This window comes from Sinocyclocheilus grahami, unplaced genomic scaffold (assembly GCF_001515645.1).
Source record: "Sinocyclocheilus grahami isolate Dianchi unplaced genomic scaffold, SAMN03320097.WGS_v1.1 scaffold256.1, whole genome shotgun sequence".
NCBI classification, from domain to species: domain Eukaryota; kingdom Metazoa; phylum Chordata; class Actinopteri; order Cypriniformes; family Cyprinidae; genus Sinocyclocheilus; species Sinocyclocheilus grahami.
The window spans coordinates 729291-741063 of NW_015505435.1; the positions used below are offsets into that span (position 1 = coordinate 729291).

General features: G+C 43.7%; 1 long non-coding RNA gene across 1 annotated transcript; it reads left to right on the top strand.

The window, feature by feature from the left end:
• Positions 1-219: 219 nt before the first annotated feature.
• LOC107598798 (uncharacterized) lies at positions 220-1299 on the top strand. Its single transcript, XR_001610599.1, has 3 exons — positions 220-268; positions 375-450; positions 1050-1299. It is a non-coding gene; the product is annotated as an uncharacterized lncRNA (long non-coding RNA).
• The last annotated feature ends 10474 nt before the right edge of the window (positions 1300-11773 follow it).

An 11773-nucleotide genomic window follows, 5' to 3' on the forward strand; every position in this document is an offset into this window, starting at 1 on the left:
ATATTGAAAGTAGAAAAATGAGAAAATGGCTCTTTTTTCATTTTTTTGTTTTTTTCCAAAAAAACGATAATTCAGCTTAAATTTTCGTTTTTCGTTCATGGGTGGAAAAAGGAATAACTATAAACGTCTTTACTGTCACTTTTAAATGGTAATATATTATCATAAAGATATTGGCTAACATATATTGATTAAGGTCAATAACATTGCCTTTGCATCCTTGTGTTCTGCAGCTAAATACATCAAGTGTGAGCAATGTGGAAACCCTAAAGTAAGATTTTTGATTCTTTTCTTTCATCTGATGATTTTAGTGCTATAATGTACTCATGTTTGAAGTGTTTACAGAACCATTTCGTGTGCTTTTTAAAAATCAACAGGGTAATAAATGTGTGTTCAACTTGTGCCGTGGCTGCTGCAAGAGGAAGGCTTTCAAGGAAGTGGCTGATTGTCTGGGTTAGTATATCAAGCAGCTGTTTCACTGTGTATGAAGCGCACAGTGACTTGATCAGTAACACTCACAAATAGCTTCACAAGTGAACAAGTTAGTCAGTCAGTCAATTTTATTTATAGAGCACATTTAAAAACAGCTGTTGGCCAAAGTGCTGTACAAAATTTAAGCATATACCAAAATACAAAAGTAAACATAGAACACAACGACAGATAGTACACTACAGTTATGCCACTGCGCTTACTTATGACCATATGCAACAGTAAATAAATACGTTTTAAGAAGAGACTTAAAATCAGTGTATGTTGGTGCAGTTCTTATATAGGGTGGCAACATGTTCCATAGCTGAGGAGTTAGTTTGGAAATGTTTAGTGACTTAATACTGTAAGGAATGGGGCATTAGAATCCTATTTGCTAAAATATTTTATCATTGTGTAAATATTGAGCCTAATAGGAAGCTGAATTTACTTCTAAGAATGTTAAAATTAAAACACTATTGTTCTGATGATGTAATCTCCTTACCAGCATGTATCTGAATGTAACTTGTAATGTCCTACCACTTCTATAAGACTAACTGTTTGCTCTGTTCATTGTTGGGTTACAGGCCATGGATTGAGATTCAAAACCAAGGCTTTAAAACAGTCTAACTCTGATACAGGTGGTGGGCTGACGAATGGGAATCCCAACAGTCAGACAGTTTCCACTGCAGCCCATGATCCTTTGTAAAGCAGACTGTACTGGATGTGGACAACAGTGACGTCTGAAAACACATTGAACTGGTTTACCACTTAACATTGCTGCACTGAATTAGAAGTACAGGACTGCATTTGAGGCCAAACCTGATTTTTAATCCGTGTATCGTTCGATCATTGGTTTTTTGATTTAATATTGAAAGTAGAAAAATGAGAAAATGGCTCTTTTTTCATTTTTTTGTTTTTTTCCAAAAAAACGATAATTCAGCTTAAATTTTCGTTTTTCGTTCATGGGTGGAAAAAGGAATAAACAGCTTGAATATTTGATTTCTACATGTGGGCGGGAATTAAATGTCCCTTTCTGCTGATTTGTCAGCCGAAGATCAAACCGTGCCTTCTTCAGTTCTTCCGCAGTATCATGCAGCAGAATAATAGTCCTCCACTGCTGCAGTTGTATGGATTCGTAACACATTTTATCAATTTCATATTTTTCTCATCAAACAGACTAATGAATAGCTCGACACAACTCGTACCGGGGCAGAGTCTAGACAGTGCTTTCTTCTGTGTAGACCAGCGGTACTTAAAGTGATAGGGAGTCCAAGAAATAATTTGCTATAACCTAAAGTATTTCCAGACTGTAAAGTCGCTTTTTTTTATCATGATACATAGGCCTACTGTGATTTATTCCAAAGTGATTTATATGATGCATATAACGTCATATAATCTAAATTAAGCCTTTTAAAAGACGAGTATTTGCTGTGGTTCATGTTTGTGGCATGTGCCAGAAAGATGCTCAAGGAGACCGAGACGCGCTAAAGCAGCGCATTCTGTTGTTCTCTTTATTTTTCAAAGGCATGACATTTTGTAGTTATTTTGAACGTAACGTTACACATTTAAAAATATACATTTTACCATACGACTGTCACGAATCCGGTCCATGAACTTCCGTTGGCTAACCATCAGAAGTCACCCTTCCCATTTTCATTGACTCTCGCACTCACACTGTTGCATATCTTTCCAGACTACATATCCCATCATTCACAGCACTGATTGCACACAGCTGGTTCACTAATTGCACAACACTGATTGCACCCAGCTGTTTCATATCACTCCCTCACTATTTAACACTCACTCTGATCCCTTCCCTCTGCCGAGGATTGTTTAGCGCATATCTCTAGATAGCTACGCTACAGAGCCCTCATTAGTTTTCCAGCCTTAGCCTTAGCCTTAGCCTTGTCTGTTTTCTCGGTTTCTGATCCTTGCCTGGTTTTCTGGATTTATCCCTTTAGTCTCGCCCTCTTTGATTCTGTTCGCCGTTCGTTGACCTTCGCTAGCCCTAGGATTATGCTTGTGTCTTGCCCGCCATATACCTGTTTGCCACTGCCTGTGTTTCTGATCTCTCTGCTCAATAAAGCTTTGCATATGGATCCGCACGTCTCACGTCTCGTCAGCCCTGTTACAGAATACTCGGCCACACAAGGATCCAGCAGCTTTTCATGTGGACATTGGCCAGGTATGGACACTGCAAGACTGTTATTAACCCTCGAGCAGGGCTTGCGAGCGCTCGAGGATTACGTGCAAGAGTATTTAGATCTCGCATATTTTTCTGATCTGCCTGACTGTGTGCTCATAGACTTTTTTTGTGAGGGTATCAATGAACCGTTAAAGACACGATTAATCCGTGAGGGTCCCCGTTCTTCTCTAAGTGATTTTATGGATTATGCTCTGTTGTCTGTTGGTTCAGCATTCACTGTGGGTATCGCAGAGGAACGCGACTCCGCACTCACTCGTGTAATGGCAGCCGCGCTAGAGCATGCTCACGAAATGGCAGAAACGGCAGCGCCCAGTCAAGTTACTGTTGATCTTCACGAGTCAAGTCAAGTCACCGTTGATCTTCATGAGTCGAGTCAAGTCACAGTTGATCATCATGAGTCAAGTCAGGTTACAGTTCATTATCATGAGTCTAGTCAAGTCACAACAGATCTTCATGAGTCAGGTCTAGTCAAAGTTGATCATCATGAGTCGAGTCAAATCACAGTTGATTCCCCTGAGTCGAGTCTAGTCACAGTTGATCGTCATGAGTCAGATCGAGTCACAGTTTGTTATCATGAGTCTGGTCAAGTCACAGCTGATATTCATGAGTCTAGTCAAGTCACCACTGATCGTCATGAGTCAAGTCTAGTCACAGTTGATCTTTCTGAGTCAAATCGAGTAACAGTTCATTATCATGGGTCTGGTCAAGTCGCAGCTGATATTCATGAGTCTAGTCAAGTCACCACTGATCGTCATGAGTCAAGTCTAGTCACAGTTGATCGTCATGGAGCAAATCAAGTCGCAGCTGATAGTTATGAGTCTAGTCAAGTCACCACTGATCGTCATGAGTCAAGTCTAGTCACAGTTGATCGTCATGGAGCAAATCAAGTCGCAGCTGATAGTTATGAGTCTAGTCAAGTCACCACTGATCGTCATGAGTCAAGTCTAGTCACAGTTGATCGTCATGGAGCAAATCAAGTCGCAGCTGATAGTTATGAGTCTAGTCAAGTCACCACTGATCGTCATGAGTCAAGTCTAGTCACAGTTGATCGTCATGGAGCAAATCAAGTCGCAGCTGATAGTTATGAGTCTAGTCAAGTCACAGTTGATTGTCATGAGTCAAGTCAGGTTTACAATTCATGATCATGAGTCAAGTCTAGTCACAGCTGATCTTCCTGAGTCAAGTCTAGTCACAGTTGATCGTCATGAGTCAAATCGAGTCACAGTTCATTATCATGAGTCTGGTCAAGTCACAACTGATATTCATGAGTCTAGTCAAGTCACAACTGCTCGTCATGAGTCAAGTCAAGTCACAGTTGATTGTCATGGGTCCAGTCAAGTCACAGCTGATCTTCATGAGTTAAGTCAAGTCTCAGCTGATCTTCATGAGGCAAGTCAAGTCACAGCTGTTCTTTGTGAGTCAGGTCAAGTCACAGTTCATTATTATGAGTCTAGTCTAGTCACCGCTGATCTTCCTGAGTCAAGTCTAGTCACAGTTTCCCCATGATTGTGTAGCCTAGTGAACCAAACTGAGAGACCATTTTGAAGGTGTTTTGAGTTGATTAGCTGATTGGCATGTAACCATATTCTAATTTGTTGAGATAGTGAATTGGTGGGTTTTTGTTAAATGTGAGCCAAAATCATCACAATTAAAATAACCAAATACTTAAACTACTTCAGTCTGTGTGCATTGAATTTATTTAACACACGAGTTTCACAATTTGAGTTGAATTACTGAAATAAATGAACTTTCACGACATTCTAATTTATTGAGATGCACCTGTATTGTTTGGGCTGGTGCAGGGTTCAACACCCCACGTGAGTATGCTGTACACTGAGCAGATCAGATGGCTGAAGCCTATAGGATTGCAGCACAGATTAGCAAGCAGAGGAGTCTGCGTAATAAAGAATACTACGATCAATAAGCCAGCTCTATCATTCTAAGACCTGGAGACCGTGTCTTGCTGAGGAATTTGAGTCAGAGAGGTGGCCCAGGGAAGCTGCACTCTTATTGGAAGCCCACCATTTATGTGGTGAAGTAGCAGTTAGGTGAAAACTTTGTATACCAAGTGCACCCTGAAAAGGGTGAGCGCAAGATCAGAACACTGCACCGAAACCCCCTCCTACTTGTGAATGACTTACCAACATCGGAGAGCCTAGACCCAAGGAGACAGGAGGTTAATTTGATTTACTTGTGAAGAAATTCAGTGCATAAAATAAGCTTCTAAGTGGAAAAATAGACTATATTAGTGAATAATTGTGTTGGATAGAACCATTTCTCCTGCTCACCAGAACACACGCAAATGCTGAAAGACAGAATCAATCCATCACAGACAGCGTTCTCTGCTGACGCATGGCTCACAGTGCTTGTTCAAATAGGGCTGTGTTTCCCAAAAGCATCAGAAGCGTAAGTAGATCTTAAGAAACCATTGCCACATTATTACATTACATAACATTGTTACTATATCTAAAATTAATCCTGAAAAATGCATCATGGTTTCCACACAAATATGAAGCAGCAATAATAATAAATGTTTCTTGAGCAGCAAATTATATTAGAATGATTTCTGAAGGATCATGTGGCACTGAAGACTGGAGTAATGATGCTGAAAATTCAGCTTTGATCACAGATACATTTTAAATTACATTTTAAAATATATTAAAATAAAAAATAGTTATTTTTAATTGTTATATTTCTCAATATTGCTTATTGCAATATTTTTATTTTGTTTTTCTTTTTCAAATAAGTGCAGCTTTAAGTCTTTAAATCTTGCTGACCCCAAACTTTTGTGTACATGTAATATTTATTTTAAATTGGCTAGTTTGTCCAAGTAAATTTATTTAAACTGGTTGTTAAAAGTTCAAATGGATTGCGTTGTGTTCTGTAATTGCTGTTGATAAATCTGTCAGAAAAAAAATATATGCTAAAGTTTCGCCATTAGGGGTACAACAGCCTGGCAGCCTTTTACTAAAAATAACCATGGTTTTATTACAGTAACGTCTCGGTTACGTATGGTAACCCTCGTTCCCTGAAGGAGGGAATGGAGAAGTCATATCGGATGACCGACGAATTGGGATCTCGCTTAGCGAGACCAATCTACATTGAGTGTAAACTAAACGAGCCAATGCACATTGGCATGCGATTATTGCATCCAGCTGCCGCTGATCACAGCGTGAGTATAAGTAGGCAGCAGATGCAGCGCATATTCAGGTTTTCGCTGAGGACCCAAGCCGGTGACCCGGCCACTCAGCAGTGGTACTGGAGCGGTAGCGTCGGGACGTGACATCTCCGTTCCCTCCTTCAGGGAACAAGGGTTACCATACGTAATGAGACGTTCCCTTTCAGAATTGGGATCCCTAACAAAGGGCCACAGGTACTGCCCCTTCCAGTGTCCCGTGAAAGCCACCTGCGCCCCCCTACTTTTTGGCGTAGGCCAGGGCTTACCACAAGAGGACCAGCTACTGCTGCTATGGCACTACCCAATCAGTAATACTGGATAACACTGGGAAATGTACCCGTTCCACTTGGGACAGGGATGTTGCGGAAGCTCAAACCTTCCCAAAGGAGGTTTCAGAAGCAATTCACACATGAACATCCCTTAGGTGCATATGGAAGATTGGAGGTGATTGTAACCCTCTTAGAGTGGCAGAAGTCTGCCGGGGAAACACGGGCTCTGAGGTCATACCGTGGACTTTACACATATGGGATCCACTTAGGTCTCTACATATGGAACCCAGCCCTCTACCGGTTCTCACAGATTCATCGAGAGAGGGCCTGGCGCCGAATGCTCTGCCACGTCTGGCTGCCGAGGGGACGGAGGAGCTCAACAGGATCTACTATATGGACTTTCTGGAGCAGTTTTAGCAAGCCGACCTGAAGCCGGGGCCACTCAGTGCTTCTACCCGTTTGAGGTGAGAACACAGGAGGATACCAGCTCCACACGAAGGCTATAGAATCTAGCGAACGTGTTAGGGGTTGCCCAGCCCGCAGCTCTACAGATATCTGCCAGCGAGGCGCCACGAGCCAGCGCCCAGGAGGATGCAACACTTCTGGTTGAGTGAGCTCCCAAACTGAAAGGGCAGGGCACACCCTGTGCCTGATAAGCCAGGGTGATGGTATCCACTGTCCAGAGGGCCATCCTCTGCTTAGAGACGGCATTCCCCTTCTGCCGGCCTCCGTGACAGACAAAGAGCTGGTAAGAGGTCCTGAAGCTTTGTGTCCGGTCTACATAAAACCTTTAGGCTCGGATGGGACAGAGCAAAGCTAGGGCTGGGTCTGCCTCCTCCGGGGGCAGCGATTGCAGGCTCACCACCTGAACCCTGAAGGGAGTAGTGGGAACTTTGAGCACATAGTCGGGCCGGGGCCTCAGAGTTACCTGGGAGTCGGCCGGCCGAACTCTAGGCACGAATCGTCGACTGAAAACGTGTGCAGGTCCCCTACCCTGTTGATGGAGGCCAGTGCAAGCAGGCGTAGATTTCATTGACAGAAACTTCAGTTCGACTGTCTGCAAAGGCTCAAATGGGCCCTGCTGTCAGAGTCAGGTCCCAAGAGGGTATAGAGGGGGGACGTGGAGATTTTAGCCTTCTCGCCCCCCTAAGGAACCTGATGATCAGGTTATGTTTCCCCAGCGACTTCCCTTCCACAGGGTCGTAGTTAGCAGTGATTGCAGTGACATAGACTTTGAGGGTGGAGGGAGACAGCCCTCGCTCCAACCATTGCTGCAAAAAAGACAGCATGACTCTGATCGGGCATCTTCGGGGGTCTTCTCGGCGAGAATAACACCACTCAACGAACAGGTTCCACTTCAAAGCGTAAGCGTGTCTCGTAGACGGTGCTCTCGCTGAAGTGATGGTGTCAACTACCTCTTGGGGTAGGTCACCTAGAACCTCCGTGTCCCGCAGGGACCAGACATGAAGTTTCCAGAGGTCTGGACATGGATGCCAAAGGGTGCCCTGTCTCTGAGTCAGTAGATCCTTCCTCAGAGGAATCGGCCAAGGAGGGGCTGTCACGAGGAGCATTAGTTCCGGGAACCAGGTCCGGGTGGGCCAATAGGGCGCCACTAACAGGACCTGCTCCTCGTCCTCCCTGACCTTGCACAGTGTCTGTGCAAGAAGGCTCACTGGGGGAAACGCATACTTGCGAAGGCCCCGCGGCCAGCTGAGTGCTAGTGCATTCGAGCCGAGTGTTCCCTCGGTCAGGGAGTAGAACAACTGGCAGTGAGAGGTTTCTGGAGAGGCAAACAGGTCTACCTGAGTGGCTGCGCTCACCATCTCCCGAAGAGCAGGTCCCTCCACCTCTGGGTTGCCCGTCTCAGGGCCTCTTGCTCTTTTGCTTGCCACCAGGTTTGGCGGGGGCCTGGATGGGTGCGACCGGCTCCACGGCGCAGCTTTGTTGGAGGCCGCGGGAGCAGGGCGGTGGTAGGGGGCCGCCCTCGGCAACGGCAGCAGCTGCACGCCATGGCAGGATGTACCTGATGGCCTCAGTCTGCTTTGGGCAGCGGAGAACTGCTGGGCAAAGTTCTCCACTGTGTCGCCTAAAAGACCGGTCTGGGACACGGGGGCATTCAAGAATCGTGTCTTGTCCGTCTCATGCATGTCGGCCAGACACAGCCAGAAATGGCGCTCCTGGACCACCATAGTTGACATCGCACGACCCAGAGACCGTAGCGCGAGGTCCGTCGCGGTGCGGAGCTCCATGAGAACTTCCGGGTCGTGACCACCCTCGTGCAAGTTCCTCCAGTAAAAGGTGCCGTCCATGACCCAGTGATCTCATCATGCACCTCAGGGAAAAAAGGCACTGGGGTTGGGCCCTGAGAACCAGCACGGGCCACCCCGAGAAACCGATCGTCCAACTTTGAGGGATCGGGACGCGGTGGAAGATTCCATTCGAGCCCGACTCTCTCGGCGGCCCGGGAAAGCATAGCCATCATTTCTGGGTCCGTATCCGGCACCGCTGGCCGCGCAGAGGGCGGCAACGCTGACGTATCTTCATCCCCAGAAAAGTCTGCCTCACCCGCCGATGTTGCGAGCGACATCCGATCATCGGGGGGAGCCTCGGAAGACACAGGGATAGGTCTCAACCCACCGCCTTTCTTGGGTACAATGAAGTAAGGGCTGTAAAACCCGGACCTCATATCGGCTGGAGGAACCGGCTCTATCGCGTCCTTCACCAGTAGGACTGCGATCTCTGCACGCAAGACAGGGGCATCTACTGCTTTCACTGACGTAAAGTGGATGCCCCTGAACCTGGGAGGGCGCCGGGCGAACTGAATCGCATAGCCGAGCCTGACGGTTCGACGGAGCCATCGAGACGGGCTGGGTAGCTCTAGCCAGGCTCTCAGACACCGCGCAAGTGGCATCAACGGAACTACAGGCATACCCGCAGTGGGGCAGCGCGGAAGAACGCAGGGACCCGGCCCGGGCGTCTCTTTGCCGGTCTGAGGCGCGGTCTGGGTGTGTGTAACACTGACCTGCGTTCGAGCAGAGGGTGCGTGGGTAGTCCGTTGGTTCGTCCTCCCGATCCGCCTGCTGCTGCTCACTGGCGAGAGAGGAGGGTGAGTGTGATACGGCTCTGGATCGTCCACAACCCCCCGTCCCCTCAGGCGACCCAGAGAAAGAAGAAATTGCTCTTTTGTCGAGAATTTGGGTGCTTCACGCCCAGGCACGAGAGGCAGCGATCATCTTTAAAAAGAAGCGTCTTCAAAAAGACGTTCCACCCGTGAAGCTCTTTTAGAATGGAAAATGCTCTTTTAGTGTGCTGAACTAATATACGTATTCTGTAAAGCTTCTTTCTCAGTCAGAGATTGCTTGTTTCTGCAATATTAATAGTAAAGCCTGCCCATATGATATATGATTCTAAGGTATGAAATGAAATGTTATTTGCAATGCAGAAAGACAATTCTTAATGAGTTAGAATTGTATTGCCCAACAAGAAATGGTACAGCCTCTATGCACAGAAAGAATAGTTTAGTGCTTCTATGACCGTAATGCTGTGTTAATGCTTCTAAGCAAATGAAGAGAAAAGAAATGAACATATTCTGTAAAGCTTCTTTTTCAGTCAGAGATAGATTGTTTAGAAAAATTTTAAAAGTAAAGCTTGACCCTTACAAAAAGGTCTCTTACACCTGAAATTATTTCTTATTTGCAATGCAGCAAGAACAGTTCTTAATGAGTTACAATTTCATTGCAAAACAAATAATATTAGAGCCTCTGTGCACAGGAAGAATAGTTTAGCGCTTCTGTGACAGTAATGCTCAATGTGTTAGAAGTTTCATGCACAAGAAGAAATTTTACAGCGTCTTTGCACAGAAAAATTAGTTTAGCGCTTCTCTGAACAATAATGCTGTATTAATGCTTCTAAGTAAATTAAGAGAAAAGAAATTTACATATTCTGTAAAGCTTCTATCTCAGTCAGAAATTGTTTGTTTATGCAATGTTAATAGTAAAGCCTGCCCATATGAAAGATGTTTCTTAGATATGAAAGGAAATCTTTTTTGCAATGCAGAAAGACCATTCTTAATGTGTTAGAGGTTTTATGCCCATCAAGTAATGTTATAGCCTCTATGCACAGAAAGATTAGTTTAGCGCTTCTATGACAGTAATGCTGTGTTTACGCTTCTAAGCAAATAAAGAGAACGCAAATGTTCCTATTCTGTAAAGCTTCTTTGTCAGTCAGAGATTGTTTGTTTATGCAATGTTAATAGTAAAGCCTGCCCATATGAAATATGATTCTACGAAATGAAATGTAATGTTATTTGCAATGCAGAAAGACAATTCTTAATGAGTTAGAATGTTATTGTACAACAAGAAATGTTAGAGCCTCTGTGCACAGAAAGATTAGTTTAGCGCTTCTATGACAGTAATGCTGTGTTAACGCAGCTAAGCAAATGACGAAAATGCAAAAGTATATATTCTGTAAAGCTTCTTTCTCAGTCAGAGATTGTTTGTTTATGCAATGTTAATAGTAAAGCCTGCCCATATGAAAGATGTTTCTTAGATATGAAATTAAATGTTATTTGCAATCCAGCAAGACAATTCTTAATGAATTAAACTTATATTGCCCAACAAGAAATGTTACAGCCTCTATGCACAGAAAGATTAGTTTAGCGCTTCTATGACAGTAATGCTGTGTTAACGCAGCTAAGCAAATGACGAAAATGCAAAAGTATATATTCTGTAAAGCTTCTTTCTCAGTCAGAGATTGTTTGTTTATGCAATGTTAATAGTAAAGCCTGCCCATATGAAAGATGTTTCTTAGATATGAAAGGAAATCTTTTTTGCAATGCAGAAAGACAGTTCTTAATGAAATAGAACTTTATTGCACAAAAAGAAGTGTTAGAGCCTCAATGCACAGAAAGATTAGTTTAGCGCTTCTATGACAGTAATGCTGTGTTAACGCTTCTAAGCAAATAAAGAGAACGCAAATGTATCTATTCTGTAAAGATCCTTTGTCAGTCAGAGATTGTTTGTTTATGCAATGTTAATAGTAAAGCCTGCCCATATGAAAGATTTTTCTTAGATATGAAATGAAATCTTATATGCAATGCAGAAAGACCATTCTTAAAGTGTTAGAGATTTTATAACCAAGTAATGTTAGAGCCTCTATTTACAGAAAGACTAGTTTAACGCTTCTATGAACAGTAATGCTGTGTTTAATGCTTCTAAGCTAGATATGAAATGAAATCCTATTTTCAAAGCAGAAAGACCATTCTTAATGTGGTAGAGGTTTTATGCCCATCAAGTAATGTTAGAGCCTCTATGCACAGAAAGAATAGTTTAGAGCTTCTATGACAGTAATGCCGTGTTAATGCTTCTAAGCAAATGAAGAGAATGCTAATATATATATTCTGTAAAGCTTCTTTCTCAGTCAGAGATTGCTTGTTTATGCAATGTTAATAGTAAAGCCTGCCCATATCAAATATGACTCTAAGATATGAAATGAAATGTTATTTGCAATGCAGAAAGACAATTCTAATGAGTTAGATTTTTATTGCACTGCAAGAAATGTCAAAACCTCGATGCACTGAAAGAATAGTTTAGCGCTTCTATGACCGTAATGCTGTGTTAACGCTTCTAAGCAAATGAAGAGAAAAAAATGTACATA